Source organism: Panthera onca, chromosome D2, assembly GCF_046562875.1.
Source record: "Panthera onca isolate mPanOnc1 chromosome D2, mPanOnc1 haplotype 2, whole genome shotgun sequence".
In the NCBI taxonomy this organism is placed as follows: Eukaryota; Metazoa; Chordata; class Mammalia; order Carnivora; family Felidae; genus Panthera; species Panthera onca.
The window spans coordinates 40,292,779-40,317,618 of record NC_138349.1 but is presented as its reverse complement, the minus strand read 5'-3'; positions in this window follow the sequence as shown (position 1 = coordinate 40,317,618).

Below are 24,840 nucleotides of genomic sequence, written 5' to 3'. Positions count from 1 at the left end.
GTGAACCTCTCACATTGATGTGAGCGTATCCTATATGGGGACACCTCGGTTTAGAGAACCCCAGCCAGAAATGTTTTATAAAGTGCTTCTCTCTCCATTAACATTTATGTTAAACCTAAAAGTGTATTTCTGAACTACAGTAATTACTGTACCCCAAGTTGTGCCCCAGATTCATTATGGTCTTTCACGCTTTTTAAGCCCTACCACCGACCTAGACCTTGCCTATACACACCCAATCTGGTTACCCCAAATTTCTCACAGTTCCTGAACGTAGACCGCGCCTTTCTTGTTTTTGCCTTTTTCGTGCTTCTTTCTCCTTCTGGAATGCCCAGGCTGTGTTCTCCAGCTGACGAAATCTTGCCTAGCCTTCAGGTCCCACTTAGCCATCAAGCCCTGCTCTGAGCCTTCCCTGCCCCCTATAGCAGCAGTACAACCTCATGGGTGTTTCCTGTCATGTGGCGCTCTATCCTGAGGATGCCTGCTGGTCTCCCCACTCCTCTGCAGGAAGAGCCCCCCAATGAAGACTCTCTTTTCTTGCCTGTGTGCTCAAGATGAATGGAATCAAGTTCAGCGGCACATTGGAGAAAAACCCAAAGTAACAGCAGTTGAAAGGAGTTAGAAGCAGGAAGCTGTGGTGGTTAATTTTAGGCGTCAACTTGGCTGGGATACAAGGTGCCCAGATATTTGCTTACGTGTCATTTTGGGCGTGCCTGGGAGGGTGTTTCTAGCTGAGATTAACATTTGAATCTGTTGACTGAGTACACTGGACTGCTCTCCCCAACATAGGTGGACCTCATCCAACCTGGTAAAGGCCTGAATAGGACAAAAGGCAGGGGTGAAGGAGAATTCACACTCTCTGCCTGACTCTTTCTGACATGGGTCATCAGTCTTCTGCTGCGCTTCAACTAGAACTTACACCACCGGCTCTCCCGGGGTTTCCAGCTTGCAGGTGGCAGATTGTGGAACTTCCCAGCCTCCATAATCACATGAGCCAATTCCTGATAATACATTTCTCTCTCCCATATATGTACACAAATGCATATATATCTCCTCTTGGTCCTGTGTCTCTGGAGAACCCTAATATAGTAGTCCAGGCTGTGGGCGCTCCTCAGTCACCAGAGACCCTGACTGCATCTACCTCCACCATCTTAGCATTGGGTCTCCTGGTCCACAATGGCTTCTGAGTCACAGCCATCAGGTTTGTGTTCCAGGCAGCCAGACAGAGGAAGGGACAAGAAAAAGGGTTTTCCCCTTCCTTTTAAGAATTCTCAGAAGCCTCACATGATCCTCCATTCACATGGACAAACCTTGCTGCAAAACGGACAGGAAAATGTAGATGTTTAGCCAAGCAGTAGCGGGCACTAAAACATCTTAATACTAAGATGGGAAGAACAGCTAATTCGAGGCCTCAGCTGCACATGGGCACAAAGCAGACATTCACAGGATGTCTGCTAAACACATTAAAGGGGGCTCAGTCATCACTGAAGGGTTATCATGCCTGGTCTTGTGACAAGCTGTGCTGTAAATCCAGGAACATTTCTAGGCAGTTCAAAAGCCCCTCTCCTCATACCTCCCTCCTTGTCCTAGACACTACAGGCAGGCTCATCATAAAACATCAACTCTCCCTAAGTTAATCTATAAATGTCATGTTAAATTAAATTAAAATGCCAACAGGCCTTTTTAGAAACAAGAAAAACTGATTATAAAGTTTATATTGAAATATAAAAAAGCTGTAGTCAAAAATAGAAATCTGAAATTGACAAACAGAGCAATGTAGGGTATGATAAAGGGCTTTTCCAATCAGTGGAGAAGAGTGTTTCTTCTAAAATTGTTATTGCAGACAATTGGGTAGCCATCTGGAGGAAAGCTGGATTCCTATCTAGCCTTATCCTAGAATAAATTCCAGATGGATCAAATATTTAAATGTAGTAAATAAAATCACAAACTTGAAATATTTTTTAAGCTTGGAATCAAGAAGGACTTCTTAAGTATGACTCAAAACCCAAAGACGTAGAAGAACAAATGGATAAATTCAACTCCATAAGAATAAAAATGATTTTGTGTTTTTTTTAAAAATGCAAATAACACTGAAGTTAAAATGCATATAGGGAAAAGCCTTTTCAACTTGTATCTTTTATCTACAGAGAGCTTCCACAAATCCATGAGAAAAAGGCCAGAAACCCAACAGAAAAGAGGCAAAGGACATGAAGAGACAATTCACAGAAAAGGAAATATGAAGGGTCCTTGAACATAGGAAAAGATGTTTCACCTCATTTAATAGATTCCTCATATCCCAAAGACATACATTCCCACATACAAATTTCTACATGTACAAAAATTCTTTGCAGGATGGCTTATAATAACAAGCTGACCCAAGTCCACTAACAAGGGACTGATTCAATAAACCATGGTTCATTCATACAATGGAGCCCTGTGTGTCCTAGAAAAGATCTTTGGAGTACAGTAATAGAAGAATCTCCAACACATACTGTTTAAGTAAAAAAATCATGAAAAACATGACTCAGAAGAGTATATGTGCTATACTACAACTTGTGAAGAAAAGAGAAAGTATGTATAAGCATATGTGTGTGTGTGTGTGTGTGTGTGTGTATGCATAAAATAGCAAGAACCAGGAAGTAACTACCTTTACATTGGGAGGCCTGGGGTAACAGAGGGACAGCAGTGAAAGGGAGACCTTTCCACTATACAGCCTTTTTATCTATTAACTTTGTATTTAAATTTAAATTTGCATATATTATATTACCTATTCAAAAAACATTTAAAAAAATAAAGCAGTTGGGTTTAGATCAACAGAGAAACCAGATTCTAACATAGCAGAGGGTCATTGGAGGCATGAAAACCAAGAAATAACTGGAAGGAAAAAAAAACAACTGAAAGAGTGTTTGGACTAAAGACAGAATTCAGTATAGGGAGAAAGATCCAAAATTCTGTTCCCTTAAGAAATGGTGCTGAGACACTGGATAACCACATGCAAAAGAATGAAATTTGATCCTAACTTCAAACCATATACAAAAATTAACTCAAAAGACACCATCGAGAAAGTGAAAAGACGACCTACAGAATGGGAGAACATATTTTTAAATCATAAATCTGTTAAAGGATTTGTACCCAGAATACATAAAGAATTCTTACAACTCAATAATAAAAAAAACTCCAATTTTTAAACGGGCAGAGAATCTGAGCAGAGGGTTTTTCAAAGAAGATATTACGAATGGCTGACAGCCCATGAAAAGATGTTCAACATCATTAGTCATCAGGGAAATGCAAATCAAAACCACGGCGAGATACCACTTCTCACCCATTAGGACGGCTATTATCAAAAAGTCAACAAGTGTTGGTGAGGCTACAGAGAAATCAGAATTCTCAGACACCGTTGGTGCGAATGTAAAGTGGTGCAGCCACTTTGGAAAAAAACCTGACAGTTCCTGAAAAAGTAAAACATAGACTTCCCAGCAATATTACTACTAGATATATATCCAAGAGAAATGAAAACCTATGTTGACACAAAAAGTGGTACGTGAATGTTCATAGCATATTTATGCATGATGGCCAGAAGCTGGAAATAACTCAAATGTCCATCAACTGATAAGTGGATAAAAAAAAATCTTGTATATCTGTATAATGGAATATTGTTCAGCCATAAAAAGGAATGAAGTGCTGATACATGCTACAACATGGATGGACTTTGAAAACATTATGCTAAGTGAAATAAGCCAATTATAAAACACCATATATTATATGATTCCATTCGTATGAAATGTCCAAGTAGGCAAATATAGAGAAATAGAAAGAAAGTATATTAGTGGTTACATAGGGCTGCAGGCTGGAGGATTGAGGGTGTGATAGAGTGTGGGGTTTCTTTTTGACATAATGAAAATATTCTGTAATTGACTGTGGTAATGGCTATACACAAGTCTGTGTATACACTGAAAACCACTGAATTGTATGCTTTAAATGGGTGAACTGTATGACATGTGAATTATACATCTATAAAACTGTTATCAAAAGTGGGGCGCCTGGGTGGTTCAGTTGGTTAAGCATCCAGCTTCAGCTCAGGTCATGATCTCTCAGTTCATGAGTTCGAGCCCCGCGTCGGGCTCTGTGCTGACAGCTCAGAGCCTGGAGCCTGTTTCAGATTCTGTGTCTCCCTCTCTCTGACCCTCCCCCGTTCATGCTCTGTCTCTCTCTGTCTCAAAAATAAATAAACATTAAAAAAAATTTTTTTAATTAAAAAAAAAAAGTCAGTTGCCCCATCCCTCCAAACTATTTGAACAATTTTAGAAAGAAGGAGATTCTATCTACATCCACCTATAGGAGCTGGTTTTGTAAAGATGTTCACATCATATACACGTGAACAATTGTGCCATGTGTGTATAGTGTGTGTACATACATTTGCACAAGTAAAAATATGTCAGGACTCTTGACCAGGTTTACCTGAGAAAGGCATACTCTATACACTCCTGTGTTATTTGAATTTTTTACAATAAGCACTTGCTATTTTGTTAGGAAACAATAAAAATAAGGAAAGGCAAAAAGTGAGCTCCTTTACAGACAACTGTTAATTATTGAGCCTCTGCTACATGCTATATATGGCTCTGACCCCCTTGTCTACCTGATCTCATCTAATCCTCAAAAGACCCTTCCACAGCCCTACACAGTAAGCATTCTCTCTTCCTGGGTGGGAAGACTGAGTCCCAGCACTGAGGTGAGGGACTCGGCCAGGCTCTCTTACACAGGAGAGTGGTGGCCACACCTGGGAGCAGAGCACTCACAGATAGGACCCCAGGCCCAAGCATTCCACCTCCACCCACCATTTGCTGGAATGAAACTCAAGCTTTTTTTGTTATATTCCCAAAACTGACCTCTTGGGAGTCTACTTCAACAACAGTGGATGACAACAATAACCCAGTCAAAGTGCACATATGAAATCAACCACGTTTATGGAACAAATTACAAAGTTCACCGAAATTAAGCAAGAGCCTAAGTAACACCAAGAGGCTCAGAGCAGCCGGTGATCAGGCTCCAAGGCTTGACTGATTCTTGTCCTTAAAATGTTCCAGTCATTTAAATATTCATTAGGAATTCAGCATCACTGGGGAAATGGATTCAACGAGATAAACACCACAATTCACAATGGAAAAATACCGAAACTGCTTGTTGATCCCTGTCCTTTCTGAAGCAAGCAGTGGAGTGGCACTAAAGCCAGGCAGAGCACTGGCATTTAAACAGTGTGTGCCTTCTTGGAAGGCATCCTTGGAGAGACCTCTATTTTTCCTTCTTTTGAAAAATGTTTCCAAAGCACCTAATAGTATCTCAGTGGTTTTCTGTAGAAATTTAAAAAACAAACACTTGCCTTGGAGAAAAGTGCTTAGTACAAATTGTTGCTGACAACTTATCATCTCCCTTTGGGGATCAGTTGACCTGCTGGAGAAAACTGCCTCCCTAGGTTTTTTGGGAGCTGGAAAATCTCTGAAACTGTGGAGCAGAGAAGACTTACTTCTCTCGTTTGGCAACCTTGGTGAACAGTGGCTTTTCACTTCTGCTGCCTCCCTTCCAGCTTCCTGTAGTAACAGCCCTGTTGTTTTAGGGACCCACCTATCCTCTACTCTTGGTCTATCCGGCCCAACTGGGATGCCACCCTTTGCCCTGTGGCAGCTGAAATGTTATGTCCAGCTAGTCAGAGCACAGCACATCCAAGGCCACAGTGATTGGCTTTTCTTAGGCTAGTGTGAGTTTGGTTTCCTGTCACTTGGAACCAAAATGGTTTTCACTCGATCAGCCACCAAACACAACAGTGCATGCTCAGAAAAATTCAATAGCCACTTCTACAGCAGCTAATGGAAACTGGGGGGTTGGGGAGGGGCCTGGGACACCTCTCGCACATGAACCGGGGCAGCTCCCTGCAGCTCCAGGCACACACCACTCCAGCGTGGGGCTTGACCTTCCCACCCATGCAATAGCTGACTTGTCACTCACCTTATCTTCCTCTTAGGGCACCCCCAAACAAACTCACTCACCCAGAGGTGACCATGTACAAAGTAGAATTTATAGAAGCTTCTCTAGGAGAGAGGGGAGGGCTTCTATCACATACCCAACAACAATGACTTTAGAAGTCTTCATCACTTGTCTGTACTCCCCACAGCTCTTCTCTGTCTCCCCTGGCCTGCATATCCTCCTCTTCCTCCCCCTCCCCCCGAGGAGCTCTGCATTCTTACCAGCCGCCCCCCCCCCACCCCGCCCTGACAGAAGCAAACATTTTCTTATTTTGTCAGGCAGCAAACTCCTTCCTTGTCTCCATTCCAGGCAAAAGTGGACCACAGGCTGTGAGGCTTCACCGTGGTACCTGTTTTGAGTTAGGAAACCATGCCATGCTCATCATGTATGTTAATGAGCTCTCAGCAACCTGTGAGCTAACGAGCCATGCTATCCAGACTTTTAAAACAGCGTTTCATGGAGTGAGGCAACTTGCTCCTGGCCACAAAGCTGGCTGGGGGTAGAGTCAGCACTCAAACCTAGTCTGCCTTTGCAATCCAGATTAAGCTAAGTAACTGGCATGGACAAGCCATGTGCTGATGGATAAGGGAGAGAGGCAACGGAGGAGGCTGAGAGCATTAGGATCCGCTTCATTGGATGTGAAGGTGTCCAAACACGTTAGGGTTTTGGCAAAGGTAATATATGAAATATATGTCTCATATATGAGAAATATATGTTGTGGAGTTTTTTCTGAGAAAAATGATTGTAACGTTGATATGTTTAGGAAAATTGCATATTTCTCAATTTGTTCTTCTGTTTGTCACAGCAATTGTTGCTATTTTCCAAACAGGTTGACTCATAACATGAGTTATGCCTGCCCTGGCATGCAGACTTACAGCGTGGATGGAGCATTTGTTGTTTAAAGTGTACATTTCAACAGGCTGTAAGATCCCAGCAAAAGGTGCCCCCCAAAACCCCCTATTGCCAACCATCTCCAGGCCACAGAGTTCCCCCAACTTTGGGGACAGTATTATTTCCAAATCTCCTTTTGACTGGAGCATTCTCTGCACAACCCAAGGAGCCCCATCTAAGTGTTTATGGGGACTGGTCTTCAAGGGAAGAGGTAGTGGGGTCTTTGGTTATAGATCTCCCCAGCTCTGACTGGGCCCCAGGTGGCTGCTGTGTAAATTAAACCTCCGTTGGCAAAAAAACAAAACAAAACATGCCCCAATCCCTTTCCTGAACAAGACAACCTTGGGCACACGTGTTTAAGAAAATGCTTTGAAGGTTTGTCAAATAGAAGCATGTGAAGGAAGGAAGGAAGGAAGGAAGGAAGGAAGGAAGGAAAGAAGGAAGGAAGGAAGGAAGGAAGGAAGGAAGGAAAAGAAAGAAAAAGAAAGAAAGAAAGAAGAAAGAAAGAAGAGAAAATAGAAAAGAAAAGAAAGGAAAAGAAAAGAAAAGAAAAGAAAAGAAAAGAAAAGAAAAGAAAAGAAAAGAAAAGCATGTGTATCATTTTATGGACTGGAGGCATAGAAAAAAGAAAAGATTGCTCTTTTCTTTGTCCGCAATACCATATGCACAGTTTGGGGTGGAGAGTCAGAGATGGTGTGAAGCCCCCTCTTAGGGTTTATATAGACAAAAATCTACTCAACCTCACAAGCCTCAGTTTTCTCATCAATAAAATGGGAGTGGTAATAACACCTTCCTGATGCGACTATTATGAGGATAAAAATGAAAGAATATAAGGAGCTGAGCCTAGATCCTGGCACACTGTTAAGCCATCAATAAATGTTAGGAATTATTATTCCTTATTATTATCCTGAGTGTCCCTTTTATTCAAAGGTCATATTCTTTTCCCATGAGGAAAAGATGACGTTTGGTTTTGAATATCCTCTGCAATAAAGCAGCAGCATCTGTATTCCTTGGCCTTTCCTTTGGGTCCAGTGGTTCTAAGAAGGAAGTGACTGCAGGGTATTTTCATTTTGCACCTCAGTTGGAAATAAAGGTGACAAACAGCATGGGAGGCAGATAATTTGTAACACAGTTCAACTCTGGCCTCTGATTTTGAGAATTCCCTCTTATTACAAAACTTGCCCTGGGGATTCAAAATAAAAGCAGCTCACATATCCTCTCTCTCCTCACATATGGAGGAAACCCAGTGAGCCCCATTGGACCCACACTGACCAACTTGGTTGGACACTGAACAGTCACCCTAGACTGAGCAGGCACTACTAGGTATTCTCCCTGCATTGTCTTAATTCTCAGTCAACCATACGAAGAGGCAGTTGAGTCCAGAGGCAGTGTGGCTCAGTGCTCAGGATAAGAACACTAGACCCAACCAACTGGATACAAATCCGAGCTATATGACCTTAGGAAAGTTACTCAACCTCTCTGACCCTCAACATCTTCATCAGTAGCATGAAAGTTATACATGCCTCATGGGGTATAGTGACGATTTAGAGGTGCTATTAGGTGGAAAAGACCAACAACAATGACTGGCACACAGGAAGTACGTGAAAGTACTTGATAAATACCAGATGTTATTGTTCTCACACCTACGTCATGGCAGAGTAAGTAAAATGGGCATCTCTAGTTTGTGCTGCCCAACATCTATATTCCTGCCTTCTGGAAACCGCAGTCCAGTTTTTTTTGAAGTTCCTTCTCTATTCATCGCACATGGTCTTGGATAGGCTGTGAAACAAATTACTCCAAGAAATATATGGATGGTCGAAGAAATGCCAATCAGATATTCTTTTCTGGAATTGACTCAAGGATAGTGAAAAAATGACTGCACATGATTAGAAATCTAGGAATTCATCTTAGGAACAACGTGGACCCGGGTCTCCATTAGTTCCTGCTGCCCAAATCTGCATATCTATTCCAGCCATGTCTTTCTACCCCACGAGCTCCATCTTAAGTCTTCCTATGTGCAAATTCCAGAGGTAAGTTCTGTAGCTTACAAGGAAAGAACTCTAAGACATCCTTCAAGATTCTTCCAACTTCAGCACTCTAATATATAACAATGACAGATAAAACTTTAAAAGAGAAGCACTCTAGATATAGTCAGCTCAAAAAAAGATATATATGTTTGGGTCCAAAAACAAGACGGGAATGCAACACTATAGATAGTACAGAAGGTACAAGTCTGCTGAGCACTGGAGCCCAAAGCAGGCTAGGTATCGGGGAGCTTGGCTTTTTTTTTTTTTTACAAGTAAGACAACTAACAATATTCCATGTGAGATGGGGGACTGGCTCCAATCCCTGTGCTTAAAGTCAGGTGTTGAGATATGGATCCCCTGGTTGGGAAATAAGCCTGAAACAAACTCTGGCCTACTCCCTGGAGCATTGATTTGTTTGAGGTTCTGGATCTCAAGAGGACGCTGGACAAAGAACACAGAATTAATTACTGACTTTTGTCTGGACCTAGGATTCCTCTAGCATTACCAAAGAATAGGACATGGAGAAAACAGATAACATTCAAACACAAAGAAAAAAACTAGAGTAGTTATATGAATAATACCCAAAATAGAATTCATAAGAAGGAATATTAGCAAGAATAGGGAAAGATATTTAAGTTCATTAAAAAAGAAATCCAAATATGAAAGCATCTAATAACAGAGTTCTAAAACATAAAGGATAAATTGATAGAGCTAAAAGGAAAAATAAACTAAACCGCAATTGTATTTGGATATTTTGACATTCATTAACTGACAAAAAAACAAAACAAAACAAACAAAAAAACCTCTTAACATTATTAATGAACATGTCCTAATTGGTATTTCTGAAAGAGTCTACCCAACAACAGAATAAACATTCTTTTCAAATTTTATGGAATATGACCAAAATAAACTATATTCTGGGCATGAAACAAGTCTCAATAAATCTGAAAAGGACTGAAATAATACAGATATATTCTCTGACCAAAACAGAACTAATCTAGATATCAAGAACAGAAAATTATAAAAAAAAAAAAAAAAACAACATTTGGAAATTAAACCATAAATTCCCAATTAACCAATGGTCAAATAAAAAAAACACAAAGGAATTAGAAAATATTTTTCACTGAATCAAAATGAAAATATAATATATTAAAATTTGTGGGATGCAACTAAAGCATTGCTTAGAGGAAAATGCATAACATTAGTTATTTATATTAGGAAACAATAAAGGTCTAAAATCAGTGATCTAAACATGTACCTAAAGGAACTTTTTAAAAAGGAGCAAATTAATGTTAAAATAATAAGAAAATAAAAAATGAGAGCAGAGGGGTGCCTGGGTGGCTCCGTCGGTTAAGCAACTGACTTCGGCTCAGGTCATGATCTCACGGTTCATGGGTTCAAGCCCTGCATTGGGCTCTGTGCTGACAGCTCAGAGCCTGGAGCCTGCTTCGGATTCTGTGTCTCCCTCTTTCTGTCTCTCCTCCACTTGTGCTCTGTCTCTCTCTCTCTCTCAAAAATAAATAAAATGTAAAAAAAGAAAATTAAAAAAAAATAAGAGCAGAAATCAATGACAGAAAATGAAAAAAAAATAAAATCAATAAAACTCTAAGTAGGTTTTTTGAAAAGTACTTTTTCAATTGGACAATTCTAGTCAGACTTTCCAGAAAAAAAGAAAAAAGACACATATTCCCAAAATCAGGAATGAAAGAAGAAACACAACAGAGTCTATAGACCTAGAAAGAATATTAAAAGAATACTGTGAACATTTCTTCCAACTTTTTAAATTGTGGTAAAATACATAAAAGCTATATATCTAAATCATTTGTAAGTCTACAGTTAAGTCATACTTGAATACATTTATAATATTGTACAATCGTTATCATCCTATCATCACTATCATCAGAATTCTTTTCATCTTACTTTTTAAAAGATTATTTAAAGGGGCGCCTGGGTGGCTCAGTCAGTTGAGCATCTGACTTCGGCTCAGGTCATGATCTCACAGTCCATGAGTTTGAGCTCCTCATCGGGCTCTGTGGTGACAGCTCAGAGCATGGACCCTGCTTCAGGTTCTGTGTCTCCTTCTCTCTCTGCCCCTCCCCCATTCATGTTCTGTCTCTCTGTGTCTCAAAAATAAATAAACATTAAACAAAATTTAACGATTCTCTAAAAAGTAATCTCTATACTCAACATGGGCTGAAACTCACAATCCCAAGAACAAGAGTTACATTCTCCAACTAAGCCAGCCAGGTGCCCCTCTTTTCATCTTATAAAACTGAAACTGGGGGTGCCTGTGTGGGTCAGTTGGTTAAGCATCCGACTCTTGATTTCAGCTCAGGCCATGATCTCATGGTCTGTGTCTCCCTCTTGGGAGGGATAGAGCCCTGTGTCCATCTCTACACTGAGCAGGGAGCCTGCTTAAGGTTCTCTCTCTCCTCAGAGCACCTGAGTGGCTCAGTTGGCTGGGCGTCTGACTTCAGCTTGGGTCATGATCTCATGGTTTGTGGGTTCGAGGCCCCCATCAGGCTCTATGCTGACAGCTCAGAGGCTGGAGCCTGCTTCGGATTCTGTGTCTTCTTCTCTGCCCCTCCCCCATTTGTGCTCTGTCTCTCTCTCTCTCTCTCTCTCTCTCAAATACATAAACATTAAAAAAAAATTCTCTCCTCTCTCTGTCCCTCCCCTGCTCATGCTGTCTCTCAAAATAGACATTTTTTAAGAACAAATATTTTTGAAAAACCTCTATATGTATTAAACAATAACTTCCCACTTCCCATCCCTCTAGCTCCTAGTAAACACAATTTTACCTCTGTCTCTATGATTTTGGCTACTCTAAGTATCTCATATAAGTGAAATGATACAGTACTTGCCTTTTGGTGACTTGCTTATTTCATTTAGCATAATGTCCTCCAGGTTCATCCATGTTGTTGTGTATGTTAGAGTTTCCTTCCTTTTTAACGCTGAATATGCCATTACATATATATACATTTTTAAAAATAATTCGACTCTTTTTAAAGTTTATTTATTTGGGGGCACCTGGGTGGCTCAGTCGGTTAAGTGGCCGACTTCGGCTCAGGTCACGATCTCACGGTCTGTGAGTTCGAGCCCCGTGTCACGCTCTGGGCTGATGGCTCAGAGCCCAGAGCCTGTTTCAGATTCTGTGTCTCCCTCTCTCTCTGCCCCTCCCCTGTTCATGCTCTGTCTCTCTCTGTCTCAAAAATAAATAAACGTTAAAAAAAAAATTAAAGTTTATTTATTTTGGGGGGGAGGGGCAGAGACAGGGAGAGAGCAGGCTCCACTCTGACAGCACGGGTTGGACACTTACCCAACTGAGCCACTCAGGAGCTCCAAGTTTCTTTTTTAATTCCAGTTAGTTAACATATAGTGCTATATTAGTTTCAGGTGTACAATATAGTGATTCAACAATTCTACACATCACCCAGTGCTCATCATAAGTGCATTCCTTCATCCCCATCACCTATTTAATCCATCCTTCCAACATACCACATTTTTCTTATTCATCCATCCACCAATGAACACTCGGGGTCCTGTCACATTCCTACCAAAGTGCACAATGTTCTAATTTCCCCACATCCCTGCCAACACTTGCTACTTTCTTTTTTTTATGTTTATTTCTGAGAGAAAGAGAGAGACAGACAGAGAGACAGACTGAGCAGGGGAGGGGCAGAGAGAGAGGAAGACACAGAATCTAAAGTAGGCTCCACGCTCTGAGCTGTCAGCCCAACACAGGACTCGAACCCACAAAGTGCAGGGTCATGACGTGGGCCGAAGTCAGACGCTTCACCCACTGAGTCACCCAGGCACCCTGTTTCTTTTCTTAGTAGTACCCATTATAATGAGGAAGGAGCCAAGATGGCGGAACAGCATGGAAGTTTTTTATATCTCGTGTCCATGAAATACAGCCAGACCAACACTAAACCATTCTACGCACCTAGAAAACTGATTGGAGGATTAACACAACAATCTGCACAACCTGAACCACAGAATTCAGCAGGTACGCAGCGCAGAAAGGTGAATTTGGGGAGCAAGAAGCCGCAAAAGGTAGGGAAAGTGGGCAGAGAGAGGACGGAGACTAGGGAGGAGAGGAGAATACGGGAAAAGCACCCCTCCCCAAAACCAGCTGGAGAGAAAGTGGAAAACTGCAAACAGCCGCAGGGACTAAACTAAAAAGGGGAAAAGGAGAAAGGAGAAAGGAGAGGGTTTAAATTCCATTAAGACTGTAAACAAGGGGAGAGCAAAGGCTGCAACCCCGTGGCTCACTACCTGGCGGTGCTCTGGTGGGAAGAGCGAATCCCCAGGAACAGAGTGGGGTCCGGGAGCTTCTCGGGCCACACAGGGAGAAGCGGTTCCACTGCTGGAAGGACATGTGGTAGAGACTGTTGAAGCCACCTGGTCCCAGCAGACCCCGAAGGCAGCCACATTCGCTGGTGCTAGGGCAAGGTCATTAAGGGGGAAGCCTGGTGCCAGATGTGTGTTGTGATCTTCCATAATCCCTGAAACGCTGCTGCTACATTGTCTCATGAACTTTTTCTGGGCCGGGCTGGCACCTGGCCGCAGTCTCCGGGCACCGGCAGCAGCAGGGTCCCACAGGCGTTCCTCGGTGCAGCCGATATTTGGCCATTGCTCATTCGGCCATTGCACAGTGAGACCCTCCCGCAGAGGGGCAGAACTGGTCAAAGCCGCAGTCCTTCGGAAGTAAGGGGCCAGGGAAAACAGCCGCATCTGAGACAAAACTCGGGAGAGAGGTACTGCCTGGGGCTTGGTCATGAAGAGTAAAAAAGCGGGGAGTGGATGAGAGCTGAAGACAGAGGACGGGTGCGCAATTGCTGATTGGGAGAATGGACTGGGTAGCTGGGTGGTGCCATTTTTGCCACTCCCGCGCATGTGCATACACACCTACAAGCACCGCAACAATCCACCCCAGTAGGCTAGCAGCGCCACCTACTGGGGAGTGGAGCTGTTACACTGAGCCCCACCCAACTGGGCCAACTTCACTGTTGAAGAACACATGTCTCACCGCCAGCTTAATTTATGGACTCTAACGAGCTACGTAGACTGACTTCTAGGGGAAAACGAAGCAATTTCAGTCCTACTTCAATCTGTTAGCAGGTTCATCTATTCAATTTTCTTTCTTTTTTTTTTTCTTTTTCTCTTTTATAATTCTTTTTCTTGAATACATAAAGAGAAAAAATTAATTTTTATTTTCGATTTTTATTAAAAATATTTTTCTTAAATTTTTATTACTATATTTCTTACTTTTGTGTAAATTTTTTCAAGTTCTACTTTACTTCCATCATTTTATTTTAGTCCACTTCAAGGTATTCACCTTTTCAAATTTTCAAACAATTTCTTTTTTTTCCTTCTTTTTCTTTTTTTCTCTTTTTCTTTCCTTTTTCTTGGATGCAGGAAGAGAAAAACTTCATTTTTACTTTCAATTTCTATTAAAAATATTTTTATTTAATTTTTATTACTATGTTTTTTGCTTTTATGTAAATTTTTTCAAGTTCTATTTTACCTCCATCATTTTATTTTAGTCTACTACAGTGTGTTCACTTTTTCAAATTTTCAAATGATTTCTTTTTTCTTTTTTCATCTTTTTTCTTTTTCATTTCTTTTCTTTTTCTTAAATACAGAAAAAGAAAAATTCATCTTTATTTTTAATTTTTATTAAAAATATTTTTAATTTTTTTCTACTCTATTCTTTACTTTTGTGTATATTTTATCAAATTCTATCTTACCCCCATCATCTCATTTTAGTCTACTTCAGTGTATTCATTTTTTCAAATTCTCAAACGATTTTATTTTTTTTCTCCCCCCCATTTTTTTCTCTAATCTGTCAAACCACTTTCAACACCCAGACAAAACACACCTAGAATCTAGCATCATTTATTCGATTTTTGTGTGTGTTTGTGTTTTTAATTTTTTAATTTTAACATTTTTTAGTTTTAATTTTTTTTAATTTTAATTTTTTTAATTTTAACTTTTCTACCTCATTAATTCCTTTTTTCCCTTCAAAATGACAAAATGAAAGAATTCACCCCAAAAGAAAGAGCAGGAAGAAATGATAGCCAGGGATTTAACCAACATAGATACAAGCAATGGTCTGAACCAGAATTTAGAATCACGATAATAAGAACACTAGCTGGAGTCGAAAATAGATTAGAATCCCTTTCTGCAGAGATAAAAGAAGTCAAAAATAGCCAGAATGAAATTAAAAATGCTATAACTGAGCTGCAATCACAGATGGATGCAGCAGCAGCAAGGATGGATGAGGCAGAACAGAGAATCAGCGATATAGAGGACAAACTTATGGAGAATAATGAAGCAAAAAAAAAAAAAAAAAAGAGGGAGATTAAGGCAAAAGAGCACAATTTAAGAATTAGAGAAATCAGTGACTCATTAAAAAGGAACAACATCAGAATCATAGGGGTCCCAGAAGAAGAAGAAAGAGAAATAGGGGTAGAAGGGTTATGTGAGCAAATCATAGAGGAAAACTTTCCTAACCTGGGGAAAGACACAGACATCAAAATCCAGGAAGCATAGTGGACCCCTATTAGATTCAACAAAAACCGACCATCAACGAGGCATATCATAGTCAAATTCACAAAATACTCAGGCAAGGAGAGAATCATGAAAGCAGCAAGGGGAAAAAGTCGCTAACATACAAGGGAAGACGGATCAGGTTTGCAGCAGACCTATCCACAGAAACTTGGCAGGCCAGAAAGGAGTGGCAGGATATATTCAGTGTGCTGAATCAGAAAAATATGCAGCCAAGAATTCTTTATCAAGCAAGGCTGTATTTATTCAAAATACAAGGATGGATAAAAAGTTTCCCGGACAAACAAAAATTAAAGGAGTTTGTGACCACTAAACCAGCCCTGCAAGAAATTTTAAGGGGGACTTTCTGAGGGGAGAAAAGATGAAAAAAAAAAAAATATATATATATATATGAAGCATATATATAAATATATATATATATATATGAAGCATATATATAAATATATATATATATATATATATATATATATATATATATATGAAGCAACAAAGATTAGAAAGGACCAGAAAACTCCACCAGAAACTCCTACTCTACAAGCAACATAATGGCAATAAATTCATATCTTTCAGTACCCACTGTAAACGTCAATGGACTCAATGCTCCAATAAAAGGACATAGGGTAACAGAATGGATAAGAAAATAAGATCCATCTATTTGCTGTTTACAAGCGACCCACTTTAGACCTACAGACACCTTCAGATGGTAAGTAAGGGGATGAAGAACCATCTACATGCTAATTGTTGACAAAAGAAAGCCTGAGTAGCCATACTTATATCAGACAATCAAGACTTTAAAATAAAGACCGTAACAAGAGATGAAGAAGGGCATTATATCATGATTAAGGGGTCTATCCACCAAGAAGACCTAGCAATTGTAAACATTTATGCTCCAAATGTGAGAGCACCCAAATATATAAATCAATTATTCACAAACATAAAGAAACTCATCGATAATAATACCATAATAGTAGGAGACTTCAACACCCCACTCACAGCAATGGACAGATCATCTGATCAAAAAATCAACAAGGAAACATTGGCTTTGAATGACACACTGAACCAGATGGACTTAACAGATATATTCAGAACATTTCATCCTACAGCAGAAGAATATACATTCTTCTCCAGTGCACATGGAACATTCTCCAGAATAGACCACATACTGGGACACAAATCAGCCCTAAGTAAGTACAAAAAAATCGAGATCATACTGTGCAAATTTTCAGACCACAACGCTATAAAACTCAAAATCAACCAGAAGAAAAATTTTGGAAAGGTAACAAATACTTGGAGACTGAAGAACATCTTACTAAAGAATGAATGGGCTAACCAAATAGTTAAAGAGGAAATTAAAAAGTATATGGAAGTCAATGAGAACGATAACACCACAGCCCAAAACCTCTGGGACGCAGCAAAGACAGTCATAAGAGGAAAGTATACAGCAACCCAGGCCTTCCTAAAGAAGGAAGAAAGATCTCAGATACACAACCTAACCTTATGCCTTAAGGAGCTGGAAAAAGAACAGCAAATAAAACCCAAAAACAGCAGAAGACAAGAAATAATAAAGATTAGAGCAGAAATTAATGCTATCGAAACCAAAAAAAACAGTAGAACAGATCAGTGAAACCAGAAGCTGGTTCTTTGAAAGAATTAACAAAATTGATAAACCAGTAGCCAGTTTGATCAAAAAGAAAAAGGAAAGGACCCAAATAAATAAAATCAAGAATGAAAGAGGAGAGATCACCAACACAACGCAACAGAAACAAAAACAATAATAAGAGAATATTATGAACAATTATGTGCCAATAAAATGGGTAATCTGGAAGAAATGGACAAATTCCTAGAAACACTACACTACCAAAACTGAAACAGGAAGAAATAGAAAATTTGAACAGACCCATCACCAGTAAGGAAATCGAATTAGTAATCAAAAATCTGCCAAAACACAAGAGTCCAGGGCCAGACGGCTTTCCAGGGGAATTCTACCAAACATTTAAGGAAGAGTTAACACCTGTTCTCTTGACACTGTTCCAAAAAATAGAAATGGAAGGAAAACTTCCAAATTCTTTCTATGAAGCCAGCATTACCTTGATTCCAAAACCAGACAGAGACCACACTAAAAAGGAAAACTATAGGCCAAGTTCCCTGATAAACATGGATGCAAAAATCCTTAACAAGATATTAGCCAACCAGATCCAACAATACATTAAAAAAATTATTCACCACGACCAAGCGAGATTTATGCCTGGGATGCAGGGCTGGTTCAATATCCACAAAACAATTAACGTGATTCATCATATCAATAAAAGAAAGGACAAGAACCATAGGGTCCTCTCAACAGATGCAGAGAAAGCATTTGACAAAATACAGCATCCTTTCTTGATGAAAACCCTCAAAGTAGGGATACAAGGAGCATACCTCAAGATCATAAAAGCCATATATGAACGATCCAACGCTAATCATCCTCAATGGGGAAAAACTGAGAGCTTTCCCCCTAAGCTCAGGAACAAGACAGAGATGTCCACTCTCACCACTGTTATTCAACATAGTATTGAAAGTCTTAGCCTCTGCAATCAGACAATACAAAGAAATAAAAGGCATCCAAATTGGCCAGGAGGAGGTCAAATTTTCACTCTTCACAAATGACATGATACTCTATATGGAAAACCCAAAATATTCCACCAAAAAACTGCTAGAACTGATTTATGAATCAGGAAAGTTGCAGGATATAAAATCAATGCACAGTAATTGGTTGCATTCCTATACACCCAACAATGAAGTGACAGAAAGAGAAATCAAGGAATCGATCCCATTTACAGTGGCACAAAAAAACATAAAATACCTAGGAATAAATCTAACCAAAGAGGTGAAAAATCTATACACTGAAAACTATAGAAAGCTTATGAAAGAAAATTGAAGAAGACACAAAAAAATGGAAAAAGATTCCATGCTCCTGGATAGAAAGAACAAATATTGTTAAAATGTCAATATTACCCAAAGCAATCTACATATTCAATGCAATCCCTATCAAAGTAACACCAGCATTCTTCACAGAGCTACAACAAATAATCCTAAAATTTGTATGGAACCAGAAAATACCCCAAATAGCCAAAGAAATCTTGAAAAAGAAAATCAAAGCAGGAAACATCACAATCCCAGACTTCAAGCTATACTACAAAGCTGTAATCATCAAGACAGTATGATACTGGCACAACAACAGACACTCAGATCAATGGAACAGAATAGAGAACCCAGCAATGGATCCACAAACATATGGCCAACTAATCTTTGACAAAGCAGGAAAGAATATCCAATGGAATAAAGACAGTCTCTTCAGCAAGTGGTGCTTGAAAATCTGGACAGCAACATGCAGAAGAATGAACTTGGACCACTCTCTTACACCATACACAAAAATAAACTCAAAATGGATGAAAGATTTCAATGTAAGACAGGAAGCCATCAAAATCCTCGAGGAGAAAACAGGGAAAAACCTCTTTGATCATGGCCGCAGCAACTTCTTACTCAACATGTCTCTGGAGGCAAGGGAAACAAAAGCAAAAATGAACTACTGGGACCTCATCAAAATAAAAACCTTCTGAACAGCGAAGGAAACAATCAGCAAAACTAAAAGGCAACCGACAGAATGGGAGAAGATATTTTCAAATGACATATCAGATAAAGGGTTAGTATCCAAAATCTATAAAGAACTTATCAAACTCAACACCCAAAAAACAATCCAGTGAAGAAATGGGCAAAAGACATGAATAGACACTTCTCCAAAGAAGACATCCAGATGGCCAACCGACACATGAAAGAATGCTCAACATCACTCATCATCAGGGAAATACAGATCAAAACCACAAAGAGATACCACCTCACACCTGTCAGAATGGCTAATATTAACAACTCAGGCAACAACAGATGTTGGCGAGGATGAGGAGAAAGAGGATCTCTTTTGCACTGTTGGTGGGAATGCAAGCTGGTGCAGCCACTCTGGAAAACAGTATGGAGGTTCCTCATAAAACTAAAAATAGAACTACCCTGTGACCCAGCAATTGCACTACTAGGTATTTATCCACAGGATACAGGTGTGCTGTTTTGAAGGGACACGTGCACCCCCATGTTTATAGCAGCACTATGCACAATAGCCAAAGTATGGAAAGAGCCCAAATGTCCATCATGGATGAATGGATGAAGAGGATGTGGTGTATCTATACAATGGAGTATTACTCGGCAATCAAAAAGAATGAAATCTTGCCATTTCCAACTATGTGGATAGTACTGGAGGGTATTATGTTAAGTGAAATTAGTGAGTCAGAGAATGACAAAAATCATATGACTTCACTCATATGAGGACTTTAAGAGACAAAATAGATGAACATAAAGGAAGGGAAACAAAAGTAATATAAAAACAGGGAGGGGGACAAAACAGAAGAGATTCATAAATATGGAGAACAAACTGAGGGTTACCGGAGGGGTTGTGGGAGGGGGGATGGGCTAAATGGGTAAGGGGCATTAAGGAATCTACTCCTGAAATCATTGTTTCACTATATGCTAACTAATTTGGATATAAATTTTTAAAAATAAAAAATAAAATTTAAAAAAATAGTACCCATTATAATGAATGTGAGGTGGTATCTCTTTGCATTTTGATAAACAATTCTATGCTAATAAATTCAACAACTTGGTGAAGTGGACAAAATTCCTTGAAAGATCTTGTATTACTTGCTAGGATTGCCATAACAAAGTACCAAGACTGGATGCCTTAAACAATATAAATTTATTTTCTTAAAATTCTGGAAGCTAGAAGTCCAATTCAAAGCATCAACAGGGTTGGTATCTTCTGAAGCCTCTCTCCTTGGTCTGTAGATTGCCATCTTCCCCCTGTATCTTCACATGTTCTTCTTCTGTATGTGTCACAATCTCTTCTTATAAGGACACCTGTCATATATTTGATTAGGGCCCACTTTAACGTCTCATTTTAACTTAATTGCCACATCAAGGGCCAGATCTCTAAATACAGTCACATTCTAGAGTACTGAGGGTTAGGACTTAAACGTTTTAATTTTGGGGCAACACAATTCGGCCCATAACAAACTATCAAAACTCACTCAAGAGAAAACAGATAATGTGAATAGCCCCAAATTTATTAAAGAAATTGAATTCCTAGTTTAAAACCTTTCCACAAAAAGAAAGTTCAAGCCCAAGTGGCTTCACTGGTTAATTCTAAAACATTTAAAGAAGAATTAAATGCCATATCTACACAATCTCTTCCAGAAAATAGATGATGGAACACTGATATAAAAATCTGACAAAGACACTACAAGAAAGAAAACTATAGAACAATATCCCTCAAAAACACAGAAACAAAAATCCTAAACCAAAATTTAATAAATCAAGCCTATCAATAAGCAAATTGATAACACATCATAAACCAATGAGTTTATTCCAGGAATACAAAGTTGACTTAATATTCAAAAGCCAATCTGGGGTGCCTGGGTGGCTCAGTTGGTTAAGGGGCCAACTTCGGCTCAGGTCACGATCTCACATCTCGTGGGTTTGAGCCCTGCGTCAGGCTCTGTGCTGACAGCTTGGAGCCTGGAGCCTGCTTCAGATTCTGTGTCTCCCTCTCTCTGTGCCTCCCCCAGTTTCACTGTGTGTGTCTCTCTCAAAAAGAAATAAACATTAAAAAAAACTTTTAAGCCAATCTACCATATTAACAGACTAAGAAAGAAAAATATGATGTCAATAAATGGAGGGAAGAATTGCTAAAATCCTACATCCATCCCTTAGAAAAACTCTCAGCAAACCAGAATAGAAGAAATTTTACTAACCTGTTAAAGGGACCCAAGAAAATACTTTGGTTAACATCATGCTGTATGATGAAAGACTAAATGCTTTCCTTCTAAGAACAGGAATAAGGTAACTTCTTACAACTTGTATTCAACATATTATAGGAAGCCCTAGACAGTGCAGGAAGGCTAGAAAAATAAAATATATAAAGATTGCAAAGGAAGACATAAGACTTTCTTTGCAGATAATATGATTGTTTTTGTAGAAAATCCAAGATCTATTTTTAAAAAGCCATTAGACGTTAAAAAAATTTTTTTTAAAGGGGCGCCTGGGTGGCTCAGTCGATTAAGCGTCCGACTTCGGCTCAGGTCATGATCTTGCAGTTTGTGAGTGCAAGCCCCATGTCAGGCTCTGTGCTGACAGCTCGGAGCCTGGAGTCTGCTTCATATTCTGTGTCTCCCTCTCCCTCTACCCCTCCCCTGCTCACGCTCTGACTCTCTCTGTCTTTCAATAATAAATAAATGTTAAAAAAAATTTTTTTAAAGCCATTAGAACTAATAAGCATGATTACATCATATAAAAATTAATTTCATTCAAATATAAACAATGAAAGAGTATAAACTTAAAATTTTACTACCATTTATGATGGCTAAAAATATTTCACAGATAAACTTAATTACATATGTGATATACCTGTACACTGAAAAACTACAAAACACTGCTGAGTAAAATTTAAAGATATAAATAAATGGAACATAGATATAGAATATATTCATAAATATAGAACATATTCATTGATTGGAAGGTTTTTTCCTAAAGTTGAGATATACATTCAACACAATTCCATTCAATATCCCAGCAGACTTCTGTTATAGTTTATAACAAATCTTGAAACTATATAGTGTTCTTCTATGTTCTTAAATATTTACATATAAATTTTAGAATCAACTTGTCAATTTCTACAAAACAGCTTAATGTAATTTAGATGGGGATTGTATGAATATAGATCAATTTGGGGAGAACTGGTGTTTAACAATATTAAATTTTTTTTCATCTCTGAACATGGCATAACTCTCCATTTGTTAGATCTTTTTTAATTATCTCAGTAATTTTTTATACATTGATAGTGTGTCTTTTTACATTTTCATATTCTTGATGCTATATAATTAACTATACTTTCACAAAGGTGTGAAGTTAATTCAATGAATAAAGGATAGTCTTTTTAAAGGTGTTTGAGGATCAGTTGGGTATTATATAGAAAATACTAAAGTTTGACCCTTACCTCATACCACCTGCAAAGCAACTCAGAATGTATGTTTATAGACTTAAATTTAAAACTATGAACTTGGGGCAGCGCCTCAGTGGCTTAGTTGGTTAAGTGTCTGACTTTGGCGCACGCCATGATCTTGCAGTTGTGAGTTCAAGCCCTGTGTCAGGCTCTGTGCTGACAGCTTTGGATTCTGTGTCTCCCTCTCTTTCAGCCCCTCACACTCTCTGTCTCTCTCAAAAACAAATAAACATACATACGTACATACATACATAAAACTATGAACTGTCTAGGAGAAAATCTTTGTGACATCAGGTTAAGGAACAATTTTTTACTTAGAATACAAAAATATTATAAACCATTAAAAATGATAAATTGGACTCCATGAAAATAAAAATCTTTAACTATTAGAAAATATTAAACTAGCAGCCATAGACTGATGATATCCGTAAAACATATATCTGATAAAGGATCTGTATCCAAATTATACAAGTTTTCCCAACTTGATAACTGGAAGCAAATAATTCATTTTTAAACGAAACCCCTTTATTTCTTATAATTCTCCAGCTGCATGCAGTTGTAAGAAATATATCCCGTGTAGCCTTGATCAAATTTCTACAATGATAACATCTTGAAAAACTACAGTAAAATGTCACAACCGCAACTCTGACACCCTCATGCTTTCTCCTCCTGGGACTCCTGTTACATGTATGTCAGAACTGCAGGCTCTATACTTACTCTTTAAAGCATTCTTTTAAATACATCTTTGTTCACTGTTCTGCATTTTTTGGAGCGTTCCTTGGCCTCATCTCCAAATGTATTATTTCGCATTGCAGCTGTGTCCGTTCTGCTATTCAGGCCATCCATTGAGGTTATTTGGGCAATATTTGGTGTTTTCTAAATGTCTATATAGTCATTGTCTGTTATTGTTTCATAGTAGCAATATCCTCCTTGCCCCCCGGAAGTTATTTCAGTTCATTTGAAGCCTTTGTTTTGTAAGCTCAATTTCACTTCCCAGCATTAGTTCTTGTTTGTGGAGTTTAGACCCCTCGTTTCATGAGGTTGGTTTTCCTCAGGTCAGTGATCTCACCAGCTGGTCTTCACCAGCCTGTGTGTAGCCTTTCTACACTTGAGAGTGAAGAAGGGGCAATGTGTGCTTTAGGCAGGACAGCCCAACCATCCACCTCCTGAGTATGAAGGCACTATGCCTAGCCCAGGTGCATCCCTGCTGGCCACAGCCCGACTGCAGGGAGAGCCCAGACCACTGGGTCTCCACGGAGCCAGGAACACATGATATGGGAAGAGCTGATTTCCCAAGGGCAGCAATGCGGTCTTATGGGCAGAGGCCAAGTCCACTTGGCAAGTGACCCTGGGCAAATAATTTCATGCGAACCTCAATTTCTTTGTCTATAAAATGGGCATATTCCCAGCATGCAAAGCCAAGATGAAGGTTAAACAGTATTTAGTAACATATGCAAAACCCCGGCAGCGGGTCCAGGACACAACAGACACATGATACAGGCAGCTGTAATTATTTTTACTTTATGTCACTTAGAATGCTCCTGTGGTATGGGAATGCCTGGGTGGCTCAGTTGGTTAAGCGTCCGACTTCGACTCAGGTCATGATCTCACAGTTTGTGAGTTCAAGCCCCGTGTCGGGCTCTGTGCTGACAGCTCAGAGCCTGGAGCCTGCTTCGGATTCTGTGTTTCCCTCTCTCTCTGCCTGTCCCCTGCTCATGCTCTGTCTCTCTTTCTCAAAAATAAACATTTAAGAAAAGAATGCTCCTGCTCCTGCGGTGTGGTTCAAAGCATATCCCAATAAGCTCTGTTTGAGGCTGATGGAACTCAACAGACTGTTCTCCAACTTCAGGCTGATTGTTCCTTTAGGCTACCCCACCCCAACCCTGTGGTATTTCTAGGTCTGCTCCATGAGAGGGTCATCTCTCCTGGTTCTCCTTTAGGACTCTTCTTCCTTCAAATACCACCTCCTCCAGGGAGGCCTCCTTGACTCCCACAACCCTCCACAGTTACCTCCAACATAACTTTCACCCAGGCCCCAGAGTGTAGCACAGAGAAAGTACTCTAAGAAGGGATAAATGAATAAATGCTTTGCAGAAAGCAAAACATCCCTCCCGTCCTGCACCTTTCCCAGCATTTCTGCGGGGAAGCAAAACCAACAAAAGCTAGAGTGGACATGCCAACAGATTTGCAAACATCGCCTAGTGCTCCAAAGAAAATCTGTCCAATGGAGGCAGATATTTCATCTTCTACATG